Here is a 25,378-nt window from a genome sequence, read left to right as displayed (position 1 = left end):
AGCTGCCCAGGCACTTTGGCTCACAGAGTTTCTAGAAAGAAGCAGCATTTACTGTATGATAAAGAGATAGGAGGATGGAAGGAGGTAGACCATGAGTGATCAATCATTTTTTAACAGTATGGAAAAGAAGCGGTTTTTGTTTTAAAAATGTTCAGGAGCAAGTCCTTTCTCACAAATGTTAACAAAGAGTTCCATGCACAACTAACAGAATTTACTTTGTTATGTACGCCTTCATATGCTCAATAGCTCCACATTAGTAAACCGCCAGGATTACCCTGAACTCACTGGCACGTCTTGAAAATCTGGTGCAAACTGAATAAAACCTTAAGGGTGAGGGAGAGGAGAGAATCTCATAAGCCTTTCTTTCATTAAGCAGACCAGGAAGAATAGGTTCCAATGATAAGGGAGGCACGAAATATGAGAAAAGAAAAGATGGCAGAGGTCCAAAGTTTACACTGAGATCATAAGAGAAGGAACAAGTGTGAGATCATTAAGGTGAACAGTGAAAGTGAAACTGAGAACAGAAAGTAGACACTTTGTCCTTCGAAGGGGCCTAAAGAACTGAGATGCCACTCGAGGAGAGTGTGCACTAGGACAGGCACATTTATTTTACAGTATTACTTATGTACTGTATTTGGATTCAGCTAACACCATTTTAATGGTAACTCAGGGTCAGTTGCATTAGCTAAGCCCTTTCTGATTACAATCACAGGACTCCACCTTACTCCTGTGAGTTAAATCAGTAGTTCTCAAACCTGGCCTGGGTGGAGGGGGAGGGGACATCCCTAATTAATATGCATGGGGCAGATTTGCATATAAAGGATGTCGGATGTTAAAGTATTCATTAGGACTATCTTGAAAATTTGGCTGGCTGGTGGGTAGCCCAGGAGAGGTCTGAGAACTACTGAGTTAAATAATGCAAGTGCCGTTGTTCTCACTGGGGCCTATATACTATCTGAACACTTAACTTTAATTTATGCAGATGAAATCAAGAAGCTCAAGTTTGCCCGAGAAGCAACGGAAAGTTAAATAACATGCCCAAAGTCACGAGGTTGATTCCAGAATACATACAGATATGAAACTACATTCAGCTGGATCTTCAGAATACCAGCTCCAGCTGCATGGACTCGTCATTGATCCTTATGCTGCACTGAGTCAATTTTTCAAGTTTCAAACATTCAACTTCTTCTTTTTTTAAATATTTTTTGATAACTCTTATGTGCAATATATCAAAATAGATTCTAAATAAATTAATAATTCAAAATGTGTTACTTAACTTTGCAATGGCACCTCTTCCGGACGAGATGTCCTTTTCAATCGCTTTCAGCAGGGTTGAGGCAAGTCAAAAATTAACGCACATCTAGCGCTGGCCTTTTTATCCATTGGCTGCAAAGTCACAAGGAACATGAGTGGGATTTAAACCCTGGCTTCCCTGGGGCTTAGTATGCTGTGCCACTCTGATTGCTAGCTCTGAAAGTGGGAAAGATAGTAAAAGTTTAGATACGATTGCACTGCCCAGACCAAGCCCAAGGACAGAATTGAAGTTTCTTATTAACTGTAGAACTCAGAATGTACAACTCTCATTTTATTCATAGTTGTTAAGCTGAGAAATGCTTATCTATCTTTGGTCATTCCACGCTGTTTTAAGTGCAGCTTCACAGTTTCCTAGTCTTGACTCCTGAAACCCTTTAGCATTAGTTTATCAGTGGCCTATTGATATCTGACTCTGGGTAAGGCTTTTGTGAAATGTGTTTTATGTGTTTGATGTTCCTTTGATATATGTGGGAGTTGTGTGCCCTAATGTTTTTCAGTAAATAGTTACTGCCAGTTTTTGGGAACGTACTGTACATAGAGGTTTTCTTTTTTTTTTTTTGCTGATTTGACTGATGCTTTTTTGTTTCAGCTCACAGGTATTGTTGAGAACGGTCAAGTCCAGATTTAAGATTTTGGCACTTAGGCAAGGTCATCAGACAACAAATCCCAAAGAATGAGGCGGCCTGGGGGGGGGTATAGAACATCCCAAAGACAGGAGAACCAGAAGAGGAGCAGAGGAAGATCACAGTGTCAAAGTGTCACACCCTTTTGAAGCAGCCCATGCATGTGGTTCTAAATATGTGGCTAAAAATTTATCCAAATACCTATAACATGTGGAGGCTCATTTTCAAAACACATAAACTTACAAAGTTACATATGCTACAGTGGACCATGGAATTTTGTAAGTCTCTGTGCTTTGAAAATGAGCACTTAGATGTGATTGATCAGATGAAATAGAGTGATAGGAAATGTGAGAGACCATAAGTTTAGCACACAGGCTCTGTAACACGTCAAACAACACTATTAGGGGTATTGTCAAAACTTTAAGATGTTCCAAAAATGGCATAAATTGGCACTTGGATGTCCTAATCACCAGGACATCCAAATGCTGACTTTCAAAACTGTATTTCTGGACATCTTGAGAGCCATTCTACCTGCTGTGCATCCAAGAGTAAAAAGGGGGTGGGTGAACATGATGGAGGTGTGCCCTGGGTGGGCTTGGACTTTGACATCTTGCAGCATAAGAACATAAGCAGTGACTCTGCTGGATCAGACCATAGGTCCATCGTGCCCAGCAGTCCGCTCACGCGGCGGCCCATCAGGTCCAGGACCTGTATAGTGATCCTCTATCTATACCCCTCTATCCCCTTTTCCTTCAGGAAGTTATCTAATCCCTTCTTGAACCCCAATACCGTACTCTGTCCTATGACACCCTCCGGAAGCGCATTCCAGGTGTCCACCACCCTTTGGGTAAAGAAGAACTTCCTAGCATTGGTTCTGAATCTGTCCCCTGTTAATTTTTCCGAATGCCCTCTCGTACTTGTATTTATCGAAAGTTTGAAGAATCTGTCCCTCTCCACTTTCTCTATGCCCTTCACGATCTTGTAAGTCTCTATCATGTCCCCTCTAAGTCTCCGCTTCTCTAGGGAAAAGAGCCCCAGTTTCTCTAATCTTTCAGCATATGAAAGGTTTTCCATACCTTTTATCAACCGTGTCGCTCTTTTCTGAACCCTCTCGAGTATCGCCATATCCTTCTTTAGGTACGGCGACCAATATTGGATACAGTACTCCAGATGGGGGCGCACCATCGCCCGATACAACTGCAGGATAAGTTCTTTCATTCTGGTTGTAATACCTTTCTTGATAGTATCTAGCAGCGATAATCAAACTTTTCCAAAGACGTCCTTGCTGAACTTAGGGCTCCTTTTACTAAGCTGCGCTAGCGGTTTTAGCGTGCGCGAAGCACACAGTACAATGCCGTGCATGCTAGATGCTAACGCCTCCATAGAGCTGGCATTAGTTTTTCCATGTAGCGTGGGGGTTAGCACGTGCTAATCTTCAGCGCATGCTAAAAACATTACCTCAGCTTAGTAAAAGGAGCCCATGAGCCAAACCTTTTTTTAAAGAGTGTTTTAAGTGCCAAAAGTGTTTGCAAACTAACCAGATGACCACACACTCTCCCAGTGGTCACTAACCTCCTCTCCCTCCTGAAGATCTGAATGAAGCAGTACATACCTGTCTCTAGAACAGCAGCACCTGGTATAGGAAAGCCTAGTAGAACATCACACAGGTGTCTTAAGAAGTAAAGAATGACATGGGGACAGATTTTTCTCCGTCCCCGCGGGAACTCATTTTCCTGTCCCGGTGAGTTCTTTTCCTGTCCCTGCCCGATTCCTGCAAGCTCTGTCTTCATCTACACCAGCCTCAAACACTTTAAAATCATAAGTGTTTGAGGCTTGTGCAGTTAAGGTAGAGCTTATAGGAACGGGACAGGGACAACGACAAAACTCACGGGGATGGGATAGGGAAATTGAGTTCCTGCGGGGACAAGGACAAATTTGACCCCCATGACATCCTTTTTTAAGAAGCCTGGTGAGTGGGCTAGTGAGCTTAAGAGAGGAGGAGCCAGGCCTATAAACCACTCAAACCACTACATTTATTGTAGAAAGTTTGACCCTGCCAAAACCCTACTATACTGCTGTATACTGTAGGTGCTACATGCAGTCATAAGGGCTATTGGGGTGGTAGACAGATGGGTATAGTAGGTTTTGGGGGAGTTTTGGAGGGCTCACCATAAATTATAAGGGGTTATGGTGAGATGTACATTGGCATCCTTTATACAAAGTTCATAGCAGTGTCCTCTAAGGTGCCTCACCGCTCTTTTGGTGTGTCAATGTGGTCAGTCTATTGCAATACTGGCCCCTCCCACATCCAAATGGTCTGCATTAGGTCATTTTGAATTTGGATGATTTTGTGGTGAAAAATGGTGAAAAAAGTTGGACGTCTTAAAGGTTGGACGTCCTGGCGGCCAAGATGTCTAAGTAGACAATTAAAAAAATAAAAATAAAAATTATACATCTTACGATGTTACCAGTTTTGAAAATGGCTGTTTCTCCGCCTCAGACTATACGTCTTGCAGGAAACATTCAGATTCATACTTGGACGTTCTATTGAAAGTGGCCCTCCATATGTGCTGTTGCACCATAGGGTCTACAACAGGGGTCTCAAAGTCCCTCCTTGAGGGCCGCAATCCAGTCGGGTTTTCAGGATTTCCCCCATGAATATGCAAGAGATCTATGTGCATGCATTGCTTTCAATGCATATTCATGGGGGAAATCCTGAAAACCCGACTGGATTGCGGCCCTCAAGGAGGGACTTTGAGATCCCTGGTCTACAATAACGTGTTCCTACAGGTGTCTCAACCAGCTTGTAACATCATCGGTCTGCTGCCATCCCATAATCATGTGACTAATTAAGCAAAGTCCACAAAAGTATCCCAAAAATATACACCCATGTCCCAAATTAACATAAATACTGAAAATCTGCACAATGATCACTGGACACTTAAAAAGAGCATGTTTACAGAATACTAAGATGTAATAGATTGTGGGTTTGATGTGGGAAGAAAATGCCATTTGACGTGAATCGGCTTTGCTTGTCACTGAAATAGTGTGTACATTTTGATAGTGGATCCATGTGGAAATACTGAGGTTTGATTTCTCAGAAGCAGTCTACAGGGAGCTAAACGTCCACCCAAGCTATCTGTGAGCTTGCTTGTGTGACTTTTGCCTGTACGTCAGTCTTATCGCATGCCCTTATCTTTGCCCAAGAAACCGGGCAACTTTTGTTCATAATCCCCATATTACATGGCAAAAAACCCAAAATCCCCAATTAAAAAAATCAACACATTCTGTAAAAATTAAATTCTTCAGTATAAAGTATAATAGCATCATTGTTTATTATTCTTTCATCCCCTCGGGAAGCGTTGGAGCTGTCCAGACGCCAGGAGTTTGTTTCTAGGCAATTGACCCCAGAAGTGGCTTTGCATGTTTTTCTCTGAATTATTACATTGTACAGCACATTAGGATCCTGTTTTCACCAAAAGGAAACACTTTGACCTGGCCAACTCACTTGAAATGTTCCCTGTATAAACTTAATGCTTTGCACCCTCAGGAGGAAAGTCCAACCTTATAGGTTTTTAAAAAAAATATTATTCTGTTTATTCATCCGGCAATTTCCTGCTACTCAGTACTGGACTTCTGGCTCCACAAGCAAGACGTTTTCACCTTTGCTTTATCCCCAGATGCCTCAAGGGCCTAAATTCCAGGCTTTGGAATTGAATCCAAAATCGTGGCACAATGACAAAAGAATAAAGGATCAGGGATTTGATATACCATTTTTCTGTGTTATGACCAAAGTGGTTTACATATATTATAGGCAAGTATTTTCTCTGTTCCTAGTGGGCTCACAGTCAGATTTTGTACTTGGCGCATGTGGCAGCGTGGCTGACAGATGGCAAGGAACTCTCATAGACATAGGCAGCGGAACACTTTTTTGTTTTGGGGGGGGGGAAGCTCTGCCCTAGTCCCCACCCAAGCTCCACCCCTGCCCCAATAATAATAATAATAATAGTACTAATTGTGATACTATTTTTTTCCATTCAGTTTTCATATATACACAATATATAATCTTATTAACAACATATGCCGTATATACTAGAATATAAACCAAGATTTTGGGGCCAAAAAAATGGGGGTCTCGGTTTATATTTGAGTCTATACTTGAGTACTTCTCTAAATAAAAAAAAAAATAAAAATAAAAAAATCAAAATTTAAACCTACCAGAGGTCTGGCTGTGGAGAACGGAGTCGCGAGTTCAGGAGCAGGCCCAAAATGCGAGGCAGGCAGCTGATTCCTCCTGGCGGCAGTCCATGCTGGTTGCCAGCTACCGGGAGGCAGGGGGAGTGAGGAGTCAGCGGTGCATCTGGATTGCGATGAGCCCTGCCTTCAGTCCCAGTCGTGCTTAAAATGCTGGCTGATGCCGGCCTTCCCTTTTGCCAAGTCACTATAAGCTCTGTCGGTCTCGATCCCGCCCTCCTCTGGTCACTTCCTGATTTTGAGGGGTAGGATCAAGACCGGCAGAGCCTACAGTGACTTGGCAATAGGGATTACATTCATATCACCCTGTCATCAATTTCCTTTTTTACTGTCTACCTACAGCTTGCCACCTCTTTCCCTCACCCCCTCCAGTATTTCACTAACTCAATCTTTTTCCCCTACCATGTGCCCTCCTTTTATTTATCCCCTCCTTCCATCATGTACCCTCTTTCTCTACCCCTTCCATCTAGTACCGTCTCTTCTCTCTGACCATTTCCATCCAGCGTCTGCTCCCCTCTTACCTCAGAACACCTGAGCCTGCCAATCGTTCACTGCAGATATGTTAATACCCATTTGTGACTCTATGGTTTCATTTCTTAGACTCTGCAATGCGTGTGTTTCCTAATCTCATTCTCTTATTGTTGTAAGTTATTGATTCTATAACTTTGTGTCTTGATCCTGTAGCATGTTATTGACTCTGTAGCATACATATCTCTGTTCCTGAAACTCTGTGTATGTATCCTTGTAACCCGTTCTGGGCTCCTAGGGAGGACGGGCTATAAAGCCTATTCTAAGGTGTTGAGTGTCAATATTGTCACCAATTAAGCCTATTTATCAATTAATTTAGGTGCTGATATCTGCCCCTCACTTTAGGCAGACTTTATAGAATCGGGGCCTTAGTGCGCGGCCATTAAAAATATTGCCATGTGAGCCCTTACCACCACCCTTTTTGTAGATTGTAAGGGCTCCTAGACTAATCCCGCACTAATCAGTTAGCATGTGGCAATGCTGATTAGCATTGCCATATGCTAACTGATTTGCACTGCCAAGCCCACTCTGCTATCCTCTTCTCAGAAAATATATATTTTTTAGCTCTCAGATTGAGCACACAAACTGCCAAATTCACCATAGCGTATCCTGCGATAACTCTATTTAAGCTATGGAAAGCACATGCTAGAGCTTGCTGCAACTTAGGGCTCCTTTTACTAAGGTGCACTAACGTTTTTAGCGCACGCTAAAGATTACTGTGCGCTAACCACGGGCGCTAAAGATTAGTGCGCGCTAACCATGCGCTAAATGAAAAATACTAACTCAAGCTCTATGGAGGCGTTAGCGTTTAGCGCGCGTGGCATTGTAGCGCACGCTAAGCGCGTGCATTAAAACCGCTAGCGCACCTTAGTAAAAGGAGCCCTTAGTGAAAAAACTCAAAGTTAGGAGTGTAAATCGTTTGAAGATCAAGCCCATTTTTATGTATATTGGAAACTAAGCAGGAGATAAAATAAGGGTTTCTCTATTGTAAGATAAGTAATGATACAGTGAAGGAAACAATCTACATTAAACAGGGATCTGAGTGAAAAAAAAAATGGATAAACTATCTGTAGTTTGACCAGCGTCAACTCAATTAAAGAAAATCTCATTTCCGATAACCTCACAATCGGGTTAATGTATCACCAAATGAGCTCATCTGTTAAATCTTCCAGGTAGGCTGTGAGTCAAGTACATCCCAAGGGAAGACCTTTTGGATTCCTTATTAGAGGGCTGGATGGAATCCTCTGTGTACAAACAGGAAAAAATAACCACTTGGGTACTGCCAGGCAGCATGTATAATGACTAAAAGAGCTTGCTGGGATTAGGTGCATTATTATTTGCTCATGCTGTTATGTTTGATATGTGCCAGGCAAAGTATTTTTTATTGTGAGTCTTTCAGCCCCAGCTCCAGCTCCAAACCCAGTCCCCTTCTCCCATCTTTTCCCTTTTAGCCCCCTTTTCTCACCAGCAGCATTTCCCTCCCCACCCCACTTCCCTGTACAGTAGCAGCATACCCTCCCCTTCTATTACCCTGTTCAGCAGCATTTCCCTCCCCCACCCCACTTCCCTGTGCAGCAGCACCTCTTCCGTGCTCCCCTGTCCCTCTTCCCTGCTCCCACAGTCCAGCAGCACCTCTTCCGTGCTTCCCCTGTCCCTAGAAGACAAACTCACCGAGCACGTCCGCCGTCTGGTGCCGGGCCATGAAGCAGGCGTCGTCCCTGTAGCACATGCCGTCCGCGGAAGAGGAGCAGAGCGCGGGGAAGAGGGAGGGTGAGCCTTTTAGAACCGGTTCCTGCGCATCTGCTGTGAGGTGAGCCAACCCACCGCCATCTTCCACTTTCGACGTCGTGTTCCGGACGCAGTAGCTGGGGAGCCAGGCTCCCTACGCCCATGCTCCGTTAATATTCAGATGCAATCATCTCTCTGTCTCGCAGCGGGCTTGCCAGCTCCGGCCAGACAAAGTTCATTTTTTAGTTCAAAGCCAAATCTGCGTCTCCTCTCTCGATCCCCGCCAGAGTCGGAAGTCTTCTCCGACTCTGGTGAGGTTCGATAGAGGAGCCGCGGCAGGGGCTTTGTACAAAAAAATGAACTTTGTGTGGCCGGAACCGGCAAGCCCGCTGCGAGACAGAGAGATGTATGGTAAGCGCGCATGCGCACTCTGCCGGCCACGGAACTACAGATCAGGCAACACGGCATTAAGAGTGCACATACGCGCTTAGCGTTTTATTATTATAGATAACTACAGTATAAATAATTGTAATACAATAAGTAGAAAATAAATAATAAAATGTAAAGAAAATAAAATTGCAGGCTTCATGTAATACTAGGTCCTCTTTTACTAAGGTGCGCTAATCAATAAGTGCACGCTAAACGCTAATGCATGCATGTTAGTCTATGGACGCATTAGCGTTTAGCACGCTAATTCGATTAGCGTGCGCTAATTGGTTAGCGCACCTTGGTAAAAGAGGGGGCTAGTCTACCCTCCCCCCTTTTTTACAAAACTAGTAGTGTGGCCTCAGCGGTAACAGCTCCGACTCTTATAGGAATTCTATGAGCATTGGAGCTGTTACTGCCACGACTGGCACTAAAAACTGCTCTATGGTATTATAAAAGGGGGGGGGTTAAATATTGCAGATCATCAGTGCTCCCTCAGTGTCCTCACAGCAAAACATTCTGGAATCTCTGCTCCTAGTCTGACCTGTCATTTTTGTCAAGTCATGGTGGCCGGGCCAGCCTTCCAGTCGTGGGCAGGAGACATAACTGTCATTGATTTTGGAGGAAAGAATAAATAGCCCTGCAGTCGGGGGCTGGGTGGCTTCTTGTTGTGCTCTATGTAGTATGGCTTTTTCTGATGCACGCAGGTAAATTGAACAGGTGGGCTTCTCCTGTGAATGCTCAGTGTTGTGAAAACTGAACATCTGCACCGGGGTGGAGCTTTGCATAGCTAACTGCCAAGCTTTGGCTACTCCAGCTTGGGGCCCCCCCACCAGCTCAGGTATATTGGGTAATGGGGAGGGGGCAGGCATTGTCACACTGGTTTTGTGCAGTTGAATATAACAGCAGATAGCCCTGAGCAAGCAATTTAAGCAGCCAGGAGCTGTTTCTGGCAGGTTATATCTTTTTGAATATTGGCCTTCTCTCCCCCCCCCCCCTTATTCCTGTACACATATACAGGAACATTTTGGATCTATACAGTAGCAGAAAGGAATTTTTTTTTCTTTCCGTTAGATTCTTTTACACATCCAGGGAGGGTGGAATATTTATTTGGAGGAGTAAAATTAATTCTTTTTTATTATATTGATAGTATAATATATAATTTTATTGTTTATAATTAGGATAAGAAGGGGATAAAAATTGTTTAATGTAATAATTGTGATGATTACAATGTATTTTCATACAGTTTCTTTCTGATTCTTCAATTGTATACATTATAAAGTTTGAAATGTCAATAAAGATTTTTTTTAAAAAAAGGGATTTTTATTTTTGAAGACCTTGTAGATACGGTGGTGAGAGGGAGCCCTGGGAACCATTTAGTTACAATACTCAAGGGGAGGAGGTGAATAATTTCAGGAAATATTAGAGCTCTGGTGCTCCCTGAGCTGGATGCTGGGGGAGAAATGCTGTCCAGGTATTTTTTTTAGGTAAGTTTAGATGTTGCTGTACTATGTACAGTAAATTAACATCAAGAAGCGTGCCCTGATAAATTAAACTATGGTATGGACTCTTTGGGTTTCGTTCTCAAATGGTTTCTTCCCTTCTGTTGAGGACAAATAGAAATAACCATAAGAATCTCTGAGACTGCCTTCAGTTAAGGTTTGGACGTGCTACAACGCTGGCACGAGCTGACTGTAAACTTGTTATGGAATGTTTTGGCAAGGTTGCCACAGTCTATTGCAGCTTAACATAAAGACTAGTCTGTTTTCTGTGAGCTTGTTCTGCTAAATTGGCATGAGGTTCCAGAAGAGTACCAGGAAGCACTCTTCTCAACAGGAATGCATCCTATGGTTAGTATCGAGACTGAGACACTGCATTCTTAAAGCGAGTTGAATATTCACGCACTCTCAGATTTAGTGCTGTGGAGTACTGCTAATGCGACATATGTTATTGACGCTTGGCCCCTAAAGTGGCATACTGCCACCACAGCTTTGTCCTTTATTTTGAAAGCGGAGCAATGGGTGTGCGGTGAGGATTACGGGAACACAGGGGCACTCGCAGCATTTCTGTAGAAGAATTCTGCTCCTCCTACTGACTGTAGCTCAGGGTGGAGGCTGGTTTCCCAAACCACAAGGAAACAGCCAAATGCGATGGAGTCGGTTGTGTGGTGTAGACGTAGACTGTCTTAGCAGAGTGACATTTGTAGTTGCAAAACTTGGTGGACCAATCCAGCTTGAATCAGTAGCAGGATGTAGATTTGGCTTGCCAGTTGTGGTAAAGAATGTGCATTTTATTGGCTTTGTATTCATAGAGGGTTCCTTTTACTAAGGCGAGTTAACCAATTTAGTTCATGCTAAATGCTAATAGAATATAATGGGTACGTTAGCATTTAGCACGCGTTAAATTGGCTAGCGCGCCTTAGTAAAAGACCCCCCGAATCTCTGAATAAATGCGTGTAAAGCCGTAACGTTATCCCTGAAATCTACCATACATGAAGTGACAAGCCTCTACATTAAATCAGTACACAAACGGCGGAGAAACAACAAACCCCAATGGTACTCCGCAGAAATCTCGCACCTCGTCAAGGAGAAGAAAAAAGCATTTATTTCCTACAAACGAACGGAGACTAGGGAAGCTAAACTAGAACATAGGGTGAGGTCTACAGCGGTCAAAACGGCAGTCAGGGAGGCCAAACTTCGAGTGGAAGAGACTCTGGCAAAGAACATGAAGAAAGGGGACAAATCCTTCTTCAGGTATGTTAGTGATAGGAAAAAGAATACAGACGGGATATTACGCCTTAGAAAACCAGATGGGAACTGCGCAGAATCAGATTCCGATAAAGCAGAACTACTGAATGAATACTTCTGCTCGGTCTTCACCTGCGAGGCACCGGGGCACGGTCCGCAAGTTGCAGGCAAGGCCCAGCGTGGAAGACCCGTTTCGGAATTTTGAGTTCACACCTAGCGATGTCTACTACGAACTGGCAAGACTCAAGGTGAACAAAGCCATGGGACCGGACAATCTACACCCCAGGGTGCTCAGTGAGCTGCGTGATGTCCTGGCAGAACCACTATCAAGACTCTTCAATCTCTCCCTAAGTTCGGGGAGAGTCCCCATAGACTGGAAAACAGCTAACATCGTTCCACTGCACAAAAAGGGTTGCAGGGCAGAGGCTGCAAACTGCAGACCGGTGAGTCTCACATCAATAGTATGCAAACTCATGGAAACACTAATCAAGCGTAAATTAGACGCAATCTTGGATGAGGAGAATCTACGGGATCCCAGTCAACACGGATTCACCAAGGGTAGGTCCTGCCAATCCAATCTCATCAGCTTCTTTGACTGGGTAACAAAACAGCTAGACTTAGGAGAATCTGTAGACGTCGTATACCTAGACTTCAGCAAAGCTTTCGATAGTGTCCCGCATCGCAGGCTGTTGAGCAAGATGAAATCAATGGGGCTGGGAGAAACACTAACTACATGGGTCAATGACTAGCTGAGTGGCAGACTTCAGAGGGTGGTAGTTAACGGTACCCTCTCTAAAACATCGGAGGTGACCAGTGGAGTACCGTAGGGCTCAGTCTTGGGCCCGCTCCTTTTCAACATATCCATAGGGGACCTAACACAGGGGCTTCAAGGTAAGATAACGTTATTCACTGACGACGCCAAACTATGCAATATAATGAGAGATGGCAATTCACCTGATAGTATGACATAGGACCTACATTTGTTGGAGCTTTGGTCCTCGACCTGGCAGCTGGGCTTCAACGCTAAGAAATGCAAGATCATGCACCTCGGCAGTAGAAATCCGTGCAGAACTTACACCTTGAATGGTGAGACCTTAGCTAGAACTTCAACAGAATGAGACTTGGGAGTGATCATCAGCGCAGACATGAAAACTGCTGATCATGTGGAGAAGGCTTTATCTAAGGCAAGATAGTTGTTAGGTTGCATCCGCAGGAGTTTCATCAGCCGGAAGCCTGAAGTCATAATGCCATTATACAGAACCATGGTGAGACCTCATTTGGAATACTGTGTGCAATTCTGGAGGCCACACTACCGAAAAGATGTGCTGAGAGTAGAGGCGGTGCAACGAATGGCCACCAGAATGGTCTCGGGGCTCAAGGATCTATCGTACGAGGAAAGGCTGAAAAATTTGCGGCTGTACTCACTCGAGGAACGTAGGGAGAGAGGAGACATGATTGAGACATTTAAGTATATTACCGGCCGTATCGAGATGGAAAAAGAGATTCTCTTTCTCAAAGGACCCTCAGCCACAAGAGGGCATCCGCTCAAACTCAGGGGCGGGAAATTTCATGGCGACACCAGGAAATATTTCTTCACCGAGAGAGTGGTTGATCCTTGGAACGAGCTCCCGGTGCAGGTGATCGAGGTAAACAGCGTGCAAGAATTTGAGGGCAAATGGGATGCCCATGTGGGATCCCTTAGAGGGTTAAGCCAAGGGAACCTGTCACCAGGAGTGGGATCCCTAGGATAGTAGACTTGGGGGTGGGTCAGTAGAGTGGGCAGACCTGATGGGCTATGGCCCTTATCTGCCGTCATCTTCTATGTTTCTATGTTTCAAATTTTACATGTTTAAAACAAAATTTGCAGGGTTTTTTTCCATCAAAAATAAGACAAAGTTAGAAACTTGGCAATTATCCAGAATTGATCCAAAACCAATATTTTTTTTCAATGTGTACCTCTAGTCTAAAACTGTATTTTTTACAGTTGTTTGGTAGTCTCCATGACCTAAAAACCATCACCATGGTCTGGAACGAACCATCGTTTCTTTTTAGAAGTCTGGGCAGAAGGAATGGAGACTGATGGACCTCTCATCCTGAGGGTAATCCATTCAGAGCTGGATGGAGGTACTGTAGCAGGTCACTGAGGAACAGCTTACACTATGACTGTCATGGATCTAACATAAGAACATATGAACATAAGAATTGCCGTTGCTGGGTCAGACCAGTGGTCCATTGTGCCCAGCAATCCGCTCCCGTGGCGGCCCTTAGGCCAAAGACCAGTGCCCTAACTGAGACCAGCCCTACCTGGGAACATTCTGGTTCAGCAGGAACTTGTCCAACTTTGTTTTGAATCCCTGGAGGGTGTTTTCCCCTATAACAGCATCTGGAAGAGCGTTCCAGTTTTCCACTGCTCTCTGGGTGAAGAACTTCCTTACGTTTGTACAGAATCTATCCCCTTTTAACTTTAGAGAGTGCCCTCTCGTTCTCTCTACCTTGGAGAGGGCTAGATGGAGGAGTTTGGATCACAGTGTGGCATTTTCCATGCATCCTAAATCATAATGCCACAAAAGGAAAGCATAGCACTGGATCAAATCAGTTTACTAAGCAACAAAGGGCCAAATAGTGGTCTCTCTTTCTGCTAGTTAGAATGGGTGCTTTTTACATTGTAATGACAGGTGGTGGTTCTAAAATCTGATATGAAATCTCTAGATTCTGCACGATCACTCCCATTATATTGAAATTTGTTTAAGGAGGGGTAAACGCTTTAGAGCAGGGATTCTTAATCTGGGGTCCATGGATGAGCTTCAGGGGTTCCATGAAGGTCGGATAAAAATTAACATTTATATTCACTATAGAGCCCGGTGCTGCTGATTTTTCTCACAGATAACGAGAGAGTAGATGTAATAGTGGTAGCAGAAAACGTAGTAGTTCTGTTTTAATTTGCACAAGAGGATTGTATTTCATAATTATAATGAGTGGCCATTACTTTTTGCATAAAAAAAGGAGTGGTGTTTAAAGTTTAGTAATACTTAGAGCTCCTTTTATCAAGCCACGCTAGCGGGGTTAATGCGTGCGACGTTTCATCACGCACTGACCTCCACGTTAAACCGCTAGTGTGACTTGATAAAAGGAGCCCTTTGTCTATGTCATATATGTATGAGACAATCAATCTCGATAAATAAAGTACATTATATTCGTTGCATGGAAAGTTGTGTGTATGTGAATATTTCTGGGGAAGGGGGTCCATAGCTTTCATCATTCTTAAAAGGGTCCGTGACTCAAAAAAGGTTAAGAATCCCTGCTTTAGGGTCTTTGCCTGGATAGTAGCAGCCATAAGTAGATTTGTGTCACTTGTTGTAATGTATCATTAAGGCCTCCTTTTACGAAACTGCGATAGCCGCGCTGAATGGCCCGCGCTGCTCCCGAAGCTCATGGAGTTCCTATGGGTGTCGGGAGCAGCGCGGGCCATTCAGCGCGGCCCCCCGCGCTAGAAACTGCTATCGCAGTTTCGTAAAAGAGGGGGTAAGTATCGACCAAAGCTCTTTAAATGCGGCAAGGATTCTTTATTTCAGCAATTGTTCAAGCTTGCTTCTGAGCTGGAAGAAACAAACTTGCCACAGTGGGAATTCTTGTGGGTCTTAACTGCTGTGGAGCAATGTAGATCTCCTGTTAATGCTCTACGTAGACTGCCTCATTTGTACAAGCAGAAGATTACAGAGTATGCCGAGAAAGAAACACATTCCTGAAAATCCTAACAGATTCCTGAGAGCCTACAAGCCCATTTTAGGTTTTTACATTTACTCAAAAATATTTTCAGCATTTAACAGTAAGAGAATCTCTATATTGTATGATTTTTTTTTTTTTCTTTTGTTTAACTTTTGAGTGTCTAATGCTGCGCCATTGTTAAACATCTGGATTCTTTGAGGGAGCGAACCTTTGAATAGATCTCTGCTTTTCCTTCATCCCTCTGAATTCCCACCCCCTCCTCTGCCCCTTCCTGACCTCCCCCCCGGCCACACACGCACCCCCTTCCCTTCCTCCATACCTTTTTAATTTTCCAAGCAAGAGCAACAGCTCAAACTTGCTGCCCGCGTCACGTCGGCTATCTCTCTAACATCACTTCATAGGGCGCGGGGCCCGGAAGTGACGTCGCAGAGAGGAGACACCGACGTGAGCAGCAAGTTCATAATGATGCATGTGCTGGAAAAATTAAAGAGGTACAAGGGAAGGGAAGCACGTATGTGGCAGGGGGGGTTCGGGGAGGAGGGGGATGGAGAGGAGGACATTCCTTATGTGCGGGCGAGCATTGGTGTGAAGAATGAGCGGCCCAGCCAAGAGCAACTGAGGTCGGATTTTGTGCATTTTTCTGCGTATTTTTTTTGCAAAAAAAATCATGATAATACACTGTGGTGAACTTCTTCCACATGGAACTTTGTCTGTGATTATGATGCCTTCATGATCATAAGCAAAAATCATCATTTGTTTGACTTTTGATTAAGCTCGTTGAAATTTTTTTGGTTGTGGGGAAGATGTAGCTCTCCACTCGTCATTGAAAAACTATGCGAATATGGCTGGGAGGTGTTACCTCATGCTCCCTATAGTCTAGATATGAGTCCACCAGACCTCGACCTTTTTCCAAAGTTAAAACAACCTATGCGTGGACATTGTTTTGCATCTCTGGAAGAGCTTTCTTCTGCTGGTACCCGAACCATTCGGCAACTGAACAAAAACGGTGTCTTGGATGGAATAATGAAGCTTCTCAGATGTTGGGACTCAGTCATTGCAAAGCAGGGAGACTAAGAAATACTTGAAAAAAAATGAAACATTTTAAATTAAAAAAAATTAGTGTGCATTATTTATGAAATGACCCTTGTATGTATTCAATTTTCTATACTGTTCTCTCAAGGGAGCTCAGAATGGTTTACATGAATTTATTCAGGTACTAAAGCATTTTTTTCTGACTGTCTCGGTGGGCTCACAATATATCTTATGTACCTGGGTCAATGGGGGGATTAAGTGACTTGCCCAGGGTCGCAAGGAGCAGTGTGGGATTTGAACCCACAACCTCAGGGTGCTGAGGCTGTAGCTTTAACCACTGCGCCACACTCTCCCTCCCAGATAAGGACAGAGCTTGCAGGGATTGGACAGGGACAGAACTCGTAGGGACAGGACAGGGATAGAGAGATCCTGCAGGGATGGTGGAAATTTGTCCCCGTGTCATTCTCTAGATACTCATATATCTTAACATAGTAAATGACGGCAGATTAAAAACCTGTGTGGTCCATCCAGTCTGTCCAAGAGTCACATTCATTGCAGAGACAATGTTAAATCTTCAATCCAGTAATTGTTCATTTTTCTTGCTAAGTTCCACTATAAGATGTTTCCTCCTCTCCCCTGAGATAGGCAAGACCTGTAACCTTGACTATATGAATGTGGTAGAAATGTGCATTCTTACTTCTGCTCCGTATTGCTCCACACAGGACACAGGCTGTAGAAGTCCACCTGGCATTGGCCCCACTGCCGGAGTCGCCGTACAAGCTTAGCTCCAGCCTAACTCGATCCATCTTGCCTAGGGTTACCAGATTTTATTTTTGTAAAATCCGGACCCACGACCCTGCCCCCAAGCCCTCCCAGTTCCACCCAAGTCTCACCCCGTTCTGCTCCAGCTTTGCCCCCCCCCCCCAACCTGCTCTCGTGCTCGGAACCGCATCAGGAGGGCATCTGCGCATGCGTAGGTGTGCCACAATGATATCGCACGCATGAGCATGACATCACCGCGTTGTATCTGCGCATGCCTGGATGCCGTCCCAACGCGGTCCCCGAGCTGAAAGCTCTTCAGAATCTGGCAGAGTACCGGATTTTGTAAAGCCGTCTGGACGCCCAGGCCCGTCCTCTAAAAAGAGAACTTGTCCAGGTAAATCAAGACATGTGGTAACCCTAATCTTGCCACATACTGGACCCATACTGTAGAAGTCCATCTGGCATCAGCTGCACTGCTGGGGCTGCCATTTAAGCACCACTCTATGCATGGAAATAGTGTTTTCTGTGCATTTATAACTTGCCCCTTTATAGAATTGCTTTTTAAATGCATGACCTAGTCTGAGACTACCTGCGCTAGGAAAAGAGTTATGGATTTTCACAGGTTTTGAACCTAAAAAGTTGTGTGTACATTCAGGCTTCTCTCTCCTCAGCAGCCAAGAAGGGTCGGAGTTGCAAAACAAGGTGTGAGCTTGCAAAGCTCTGCACATTACTCCTCCAGCATATGTGGACCTAGCAGATCAAAGGCAAAACACCTTTGGCACTCAAATTTTATCTGATTAGTATCTTAGATGTATGCATATTCCATTTTAAGATTCTTTAAAATGTCGCTTAGGGAAGGCCAAAACTGGTGTTTGTAGAAAGGCTTCCATTTCCTCTTATAGAAACAAATTTTAAGTGTGTTTAGTTTCTGTTTGATGCCAAGTGGATACCGAGTATGTTTACCTTGGAATTATTTAAGGAAGAAGTAAATGTTTCTTAAATATTAGTGTGTCCTTGTATATAACAGGGTATGAAACCTCTGTTTTAATAAAATGAATTCACTTTCATATGACGCCTGTCGTAAGCCATGCTCTCAAGCCTGGCCTACTGCAGTCACACATGACATGAACAAAGCTGGATTTAAGACTATGGTGCTGATAGGCCAAGGACTGGAGAGCAGGGTCCCCTGGAGATCAGATAGCAAGGAATCCAGGGCCTGCTTTTCTCTATTTGGCGCCCTAGACACAGGCCTAAATTTGGCCCTGAAACTCCAGCTACAACATAAAAGAAAAACAATCAAAGAAACTACTGCTCTGTATTACATGTTGAAAAGTTGCTCTCAGAGTGAGAAAATGACAGGGAAGGAGTCTGAACCAAAGGCGCCAAGTTCCTCGGTGCTGTGCAAATCTCAAGCATGCTTCTCTGCCAATTCAATATGTATCTAGTAAGGTCAGAGTTGCTTGCATAACCTCAGAGGCTAATTCTTTTTTTTTTTTTTTGGTTTGTTTTTTTTTTGTTTACCTTGTTAGCTCATGTAAAAATAAGTGAATATTAAACAGATTTCAACTTTATACCCTGCAGTCAGAACACACAGTCGCCTAGTATAAAGAGGCTCATATCCACCGGTTTAATGAAATCAGCACAACTGTGAGAGACTGATTTTACAGCATTACCAATAATGGCAAAAAGAAATAAACTGCATGTAATGAAGTTATAAGTAAAGACAAACAAAATTATTATTTCCTTCTTCACTTTCTCCCCCACCCCTATGCTTTTTATCATCTTCTTGTACTTAATACTCAGAGCAGGGTTGTGACTTCTCTTGTCCTGCAAAGGTTAAATAAGTGAGAAAAATAATGTAAGCAGCCCGCCCCATTCTGTCCAAGTCCCGCCCTTTTCTACCCCAGCCTCACCTCTAGCCCCTCTCCCCTCAACCTGTTCTTTTGCACGGATTCGCGTCGGCAGGGCGTCTGCACGCGCGCGGATGCAATGCGATGACATCACATGCTCACGACGTCGCTGCATTGTATGCAAAGATGCCCTCCCGACGCGGTCTCAACCTGGAAGCTTTTCAAAACCAGGACAAAAAGCCGTCCGCACGCCCAGACATGTCCTTTAGAAAGAGGACACGTCTGGGGAACCCTCCCCTTTACTAAAGCTGATTGTATGCTAGCAGACAATTAGTGCGCTGTAAGTGTGTAGATATAAAACAGAACATGCAGCATTTAGGCCCGGATTCTCTAAATGGCACCATGGTCGGCGGCTGCCAATCGAGTGTCAATCGGGCAACGGCGCCATTTAGAGAATCGTGCCTCTGGCAAAGGGAGATGCCAGAAATGTAGGCCATGATTTTCAAAGCTTATATTTTCAGCGCCTACCTTTGACGTGAATCGCGCCTACTTAGGGCGCTTTATGGCATCTAACACCACTTCCAGTGTTAGCCATGCCTGAGTGGCATCAGGTGCTGTAAAGCTCCTACCCAGGCACAATTCCAGCTCCATTTTTTCTAGACGCTGGTAGGCACCTTGAAAATCATTTTAAAAACATCTTTTAAACACTGTTTTTTTTACTTAACTTAGACAAGGCAATGTTTATAGAATATGGACCTTAGTGCGCACTAATCTCCATTATTGCATGCTAAGCTTTAGTTAAAGTGCATTTTATGACTGCCTCACAGGAGATGTTTGACACCCACAAAACAGCATTAGCAACCAAAATCATGTTAAGCGAGTGTATTTTTAAATAGAATGAAAATGCACATTTATTTAAAATAAAGGAAAAAGTAGTGTGAAAACATACGGAAATGTGACAGGATTTAAAAAGAAATGACACAAGACCCAGAGATGAGATTATGAGGGTGAAGTAAGAGAGCCAGGAGTCACGCGGGCTGCTCTTTAACCAACCCTGCAGCTTTACAAGGCAGGGTCAATAAACACAAGCATTCTAATAAGGCCACAGCTTGCTTCATACCTATCAGGTTTTTTACCTCCTGCCAAAATCAATAGGGCCCTTGGTTGCATTCACGTGGTGTGCGCATTTAGTACCATCTGAAATACGATATCTGCAGCTTGCCATTCACTTCTACCTGTGCAAGAAGTGCTTACCAAGCCTGCACTCTGCATTGACTCATTTTGTGTTTCAGAAGCACAATGCAGGGAAATAACATTTTGAACTATTTTATGTGGGGTCAGTGAAACTTTGGCTGGAGGATACAAACCAGCAGGTGATATTTAATTTGGAGAGGGAAAGGGGAAGGAGAGAAAATGCAAGAAGGGGCAGAGGGAAGTGGATATGTGGGATGGAGGGGGTGGGAAGACTGTGTACCCGTTCCTCCTCTTCCAAGATATACCTCTGCCCAGACATATGCTTAGGGCTCTTTTTTTAACTAAGGTGCATTAATGGATTTAGCATATGCTAAATGCTAAGAAACCCAAAATTATCAAATGGGATTCTTAGCATTTAATACATGCTAAATACATTAGCATACCTTAGTACAGGTCTGCCCAAGTCCGGTCCTCGAGATTTACTGGCAGGCCAGGTTTTCAGGATAGCCACAATGAATATGCATGAGAGAGATTTGCCTGCACTGCCTTCTTGGTATGCAAATCTCTCTCCTGCGTGTTCATTGTGGATATCCTGAAAACCTGGCCTGCCAGTAGATCTCGAGGACCGGACTTGGGCAGCCCTGCCTTAGTAAAAGGACCTGAGAATGACACGGGGACAAATTTGTCCCCATCCCTGCGGAATCTATCTCCATCCCTGTTCTGTCCTTGCCCTTTCTCCATTCCTGCAAGCTCTGTCCTCATCTGCACAAGCCTTGAACGGGGATGGAGAGAGATCCCGCGGGGACAAGGACAAATTTGTCCCTGTGTCATTCTGTAACTTATAGAATCACGCATAGCACCTATCCATGCAACTAAGTTTTAAGTACAGGCATTTAAGCAAGTGAAAACCAGGCCTAAACGCCTGCACCTAAGTTGTGTGTGTGGGTTGGGTATATTCTATAATAATGCGCCTAAATTTTAGAAGTGACCATGCTCCTCCCCTAGCAATGCCCCTTTCTGAGACCTGCGTACTAGAATTTACATGCATCGCTGTATAGAACACACTTACATTCTAATTAGTTCCAATAATTGCTTGTTAATAATTCGCAGTTATTGGCACTGATTTGGTTTGTTAACCAATTAAGGGCTCCTTTTACTAAGCTGCGCTAGCGGTTTTAACGTGCGCTACAATGCCCCACGCGTTTGACGCTAACGCCTCCATAGAGCTGGCGTTAGTTTTCCGTGTAGCGCGGGGATTAGCACGTGCTAATCTTCAGCACGCACTAAAAACACTACCGCAGCTTAGTAAACGGAGCCCTAAGTTGTGCGTACAAATCTGAAATGCGCACAGATTTGTACGCACAACTTTAGACACAGTATACTGCATAGAATCAGGTGGAACAAGTTTTCACTTTCCAATTTGTGTTTAGTAATATTTGTTTTGTAGATTCAGCATCAGCAGACTTTACCATACAGGATCCTTTTTTGTGGCCCATCTTTTTTTTTTTTTAAATGGTAGCAACTTGGCCATAGCTTTATTGACATAATTATGAACTGGTAATTAAAAACCAAGACTTATAGCAGCAATACTATTACTACTTACTATTTTTTTTTTAAATTCTTTATTGATTTTTCAAACTATAAATGCGCAATGAAACGATTCACATATTTGCACATTACCTAATAAGCACAACAAAACTTACTAATACTACTGCATACTAAAATTTCCCCCACCCTCCCAGCTAATAAACAATTATAATAAAACCTTCATGAATCTATTCATTAAAACCTTGAATCAATTCCAATTCTATTCCCTTTCCTTACCCCCCAGTATTTAGCCAATGGCTCCCAAACATCCATAAAATTCTTAAAGAGTCCCTGTTGTATGGCCATGCAATGTTCCATTTTATAAGTATAACACAGGAATTCCCACCAGAATGTGTAGTTCAACCTATCCCAGTTTATCCAATTTCTCAAAATAAGCTGCATGGCAACCCCTGTCATTACAAAAAGTAGCTTATTTCTCATAGATAATTGACTTTTAGTTCTCATAAGTGTACCAAATAAAATTGTATCATAAGATAAAACCACTAGATTCTCTAATAACTTATTTACTTGGTCCCAAATAGATCTCCAAAACTGCAGTATCAAGGGACAATAGTAAGTGCCTTCCGATTTGCCCTTGCTAGTGTTTCTGCAAGGACAGTGCTCTTGCCGTATACTGTATACAGTACTTGAAATAATTCCTCCTGTAGGCTCCAAGCACACAGTTCACCACAAGCTAGATGAAGCTGCTCACATCTGCTACTTATTCGCTGGATCACTGCTATTCTTGCCACTGTGAATCTGATTCATCAGGCACTTTCTCCCAATCTCTGCCTAGCCCAAACCCCTGAAGAAACAGTTCCTTGGGTTGCTGCTTAATGGCTTTATTATTGTTGGACTCCATGAGTGGAATAAACTTCCATCTCAGATTTGTTTAGTCAGATTCGGGAGTTTTCAAAAAGAAACTAGAGAAGCACTTTTTGGGTGAAAGCATTAGGCTTGGTTTCACCTTCGTGAAGTACCTCTGTGGTTGTGTAATCCAGCATCATGGGTGAGGCAATTCAGGTTCGGCTGACCAGGTCACTACGAATCAGGTATGGATTTTTAGAAACGGTGATTTTATATATTTGTTTTTTGTTGATGTTATGTGTAACTTTCTTTTTCTTTTTTTTAAGTTCAATATATATATATATATATTTTATTGATAAGGTGAATAAAATACATATTCTTCATAACAGATTCATGTCCAGAAATGAGTGAACATATCGTATAAAGCATTCATGACATATTTTTTAATTAATCCGCTTTGATTTAAAGTGAACTTTGAATGAATAAAGTAAACTAAATAACGTACTGAAGTACGGTAATAACAAAAAGAATTAACACTGTGCTTTTTGTTATGTCTTTGCAAAACTTGAGTATAACCTGTTGAAGCAACAGCTCTTGGTATGGAACTGATAAGTGAAAGCAGTTTCCGAATAGCGTTGTAAATATGTTGTAATAATTTCCCTGTCTGGCATATATCCTGTGCCTCTGACTGGGTGGGTGGGGGGACATAAGCAGATTGTGATAAAGCAAATCCAGTTTCATAATTCCTTTCTTCTTGGAGGAAGGAACAGAAAAGGAGATAGTTAGCCAAAACCAATTACTTGAATACAGAATATTACCCATTATGTTTATCCACTTATGTCGAATTAAGAAACATCAGCAACAGAATAGTGGGCGATGACCGTCATGCAACAAACCACCAGAGGCAAGCCAGAGCAGCAATTTCCAATGCACATCTGATTGTGCTGTCAGACATTTTTACAGGAGCTTTCTTCTGTTAAGAGATTTTAAATACACAACCGCGATGCTTCGCAACTGATCTTTAAGAGTTTCTGATATTCAGCAAGGCTTTAAATTGCATTGCCTGATGGCATGATTATATTGTATGAACCCTGATGCAGGCTAGGTTGGATGAAATATGAGTCCCTGTTGGTTTGCAGTTGTGCTGTCTTGACAAGAAGTTGGAAATTGTTTCTCTTGTTTGCCTCTGCTGATTTGTTACAAGACCATTGGCTTCTCCTACTATTCTAAAGGGACCTGGGGGTACTGATAGACAGGACCCTGAAGCCGTTGGCTCAATGCGCAGCAGTGGCAAAGAAAGCGAACAGGATGTTGGGCATAATAAAGAAGGGAATCACGAGTAGATCGGCGGATGTCATAATGCCGCTTTACAGAGCAATGGTCAGACCACACTTGGAATACTGTATCCAACACTGGTCTCCCTATCTAAAGAAGGATATAATCCTGCTGGAGAGGGTGCAGAGGAGAGCCACGAAGCTAGTAAAAGGTATGGAGAATCTGAGCTACAAGGAACGGCTCGGAAAACTGGGATTGTTCACCCTCGAAAAGAGAAGACTGCGAGGGGATATGATAGAGACTTTTAAAATACTAAAAGTATTCGACAAAATAGAGCAAGAAACATCGTTATTCACATTGTCAAATGTGACTCAGACAAGAGGTCATGGACTGAAACTGAGGGGCAACAGGCCCAGGACAAATATCAGGAAGTTCTGTTTCACATAGCGAGTGGTGGACGCTTAGAATGATCTCCCGGAGGAGGTTGTGACGGAGACCACCATTCGGGGATTCAAGGGCAAGTTGGATGCATACCTTCTTGCGAATCACATTGAGGGATATGGGTTAACAAGGTCTTCATCAAGGAACACCTAGCTTAGCCTCCGCGTGTGCAGGTCGCCAGACAAGATGGACCTAGGGTCTGATTCGGTGAAGGCATTTCTTATGTAATTATGTTCTGTTGCTAACTTAATTGTTTTAATTGGTTCAATCAACACAGTAATTGGGTGTTGCAATTATAAGCCAATTCAAAAATATGGCGCTGGTGTCCCGACTAAGGAGGCGCCTTGTGGTGCCCATGGCCACTGTAGGCATGGTTAACTCCAGAAGTGGACTTAGGCGCTATTAGGCACCTTTGTAGTTGCGATTCCCATGAAAGGTAGGCACTGGAAATATAGGCCTTTAAAACCCTGGCCTACATTTCTGGCACCTACCTTTTACATAGCCACAATTCTCCAAATGGCGCCGTTGCATGACTAGTACTAAACAATGTAAGGGTACCCAACTGCTTTCACGACTCTTGCAAGTGTTCTGAACTTTTTGTAAGGTAGAAGAACCACAAACTGGGGACAAGCCCCTAAATGCGGACTCCTTGACATGCAGTTTGCGCCGTTTTTGAAAGCGGCCGTCTATGTAGGTGACATTTGGAGAATCTGGACCTTGGTGCATGAAGCATTGTCACACATTAATTGATTAGCACGGGGAGCCCTTGCCGCCTACAAAATAGGTTGGCAGGAAGGGCGCACATGATAAGTTTATTTTTTAAATGGTCACTTGTTAATGACAAAATTAGCGCATGGCCATTAATTTGGAAATTCAACCATTTTCCAGCTATGGCAAAAGTGGCCTTAGCGCATGGGAAAGACCCGTATAAGCGCAAAGCTAAGGCCATTTTGCCACAGCTTTAGTAAAAGGGCCCCAGAGTTTGGAGCATAAATCCATTGAATATTGAACCATACATTTTTGGAGTATGGTAAGTGAAACCTGCGAGATGCCGAGATTATATCTTTCTCTTGCTTGTCATTTT

The 25,378-nt window shown here is 43.4% G+C and overlaps 1 protein-coding gene across 2 annotated transcripts in view; it reads left to right on the top strand.

Moving 5' to 3' along the window:
* EGFR (epidermal growth factor receptor) overlaps positions 1–25,378 on the top strand; it is a 406,644-nt gene that overhangs the window by 25,714 nt on the left and 355,552 nt on the right. Inside the window, exon 1 of one of the 2 annotated variants that reach the window (XM_033930304.1) lies at positions 22,805–22,823. The exons of the other annotated variant lie outside the window; for it this stretch is intronic. The gene's annotated coding sequence lies outside the window, so the exon portion shown is untranslated. Of the gene's footprint in view, positions 1–22,804; positions 22,824–25,378 lie in introns of those variants that run through there. 2 annotated transcript variants of the gene reach the window in all.

Source organism: Geotrypetes seraphini, chromosome 2, assembly GCF_902459505.1.
Source record: "Geotrypetes seraphini chromosome 2, aGeoSer1.1, whole genome shotgun sequence".
Classification (NCBI taxonomy): domain Eukaryota; kingdom Metazoa; phylum Chordata; class Amphibia; order Gymnophiona; family Dermophiidae; genus Geotrypetes; species Geotrypetes seraphini.
This window is presented reverse-complemented; position numbering and strand designations above follow the sequence as displayed.